This window comes from Chenopodium quinoa, unplaced genomic scaffold (assembly GCF_001683475.1).
Source record: "Chenopodium quinoa cultivar QQ74 unplaced genomic scaffold, ASM168347v1, whole genome shotgun sequence".
Taxonomy (NCBI): Eukaryota; Viridiplantae; Streptophyta; class Magnoliopsida; order Caryophyllales; family Amaranthaceae; genus Chenopodium; species Chenopodium quinoa.
Genome location: NW_018745000.1, coordinates 4,691,926 through 4,693,218, shown reverse-complemented (window position 1 = coordinate 4,693,218; position 1,293 = coordinate 4,691,926).

Genomic DNA, 1,293 nt, shown 5'->3' with positions numbered 1-1,293 from the left:
TGCTCCACGGAACTCCTGCAATCTTGCTCCCAATGACCTATAATACCACAATTTTCACAGAAAGCCTCATTAGAATTATTATTAATTGCAGAAGCATTAGCTACATTGGCAGTGCTCAGATTATCTAATTTTTGGCAAATTGAGGTCAGTTGAGCTTGCAAAAAGGATACAGAGTCAACACTATGCTTCCCTTTGTTAGAAAATCCTCTAGGGTTCCTATATTGGGAATTGTGTATCGCCATGTCTTCAATAACCTGACCTGCATCTTCAACATCAATATTCATAAATCTCCCCCTAGCTGCAGAATCTAAAATTATTCGAGAAGAATTTCTAAGGCCATTATAAAAGGTTTGGATTAACTGCCATTGCGCTAAATTATGGAGAGGGCAGTCTCTTTGTAAATCCTTGAACCTCTCCGAAGCCTCATATAAAGATTCATCGGCTTCTTGGGCAAAGTTCTGGATCGCACTCCGTAGAATGACTGTTCTCTCTGCAGGATAATACTTGTTATAGAAATTCAAAACAAGAGTTTCCTAGTCAGTTATACCAAGTGTAGTTCTATTCAAGCCATTAAACCATAATTTAGTTTTTCTAGTTAAATAGAAGGGAAAGAGAATCTCCCTAATTTGGTGTTGAGTGACCCCGGCTTGCCTGATGGTGTTACAATATTGACAATAGTCGGCAATGTGAAGATTCGGGTCTTCACCCTTGGCTCCACTAAATTGCTTCCTCTCTATCATCGTTATAAATCGAGGTTTACTTTCAAATTGAACCCCATCAAGAGCTGGAGTAGGGGTGAGATGTGGAAAATTTGTAAGCTTGGGTTGTGAGTAATCACTAAGCTTTTTTGGAGCCGTTATCTCTGATTCTGGATCAGATTATACCTCTGAATCACTAGAACCAGTCGGAGGATCGCAGTGATTATTGTTATTATCACCAGAATCCGCCAGGATTTGCTTGTAGAAATTTTTCTGTCTATGAAAGGAGCGTTCGATCTCAGGATCGAATGGGATGTACCCTGATCTGGAACACCTAGGCATAAACAAAAACTAGAAGAAAATATGAGATTTTCCTCCCTGAGACAAAAAGAAAATAATCTAGACTACAAAAACAATCAAAAATAAAAATAAAACCGTTTACCCGGCAACGGCGCCAAATTTTGACAGGGTAAAGTCGTATCCCCTAATCAAAAGTAATTCCCAAGTCCTCTAACTAATGTAGATAGGGAAGTAGGGTTGATCTCCACAGGGAAACAAGTCTTTCTATTCCTAATTAACTATTATAATCTAGATT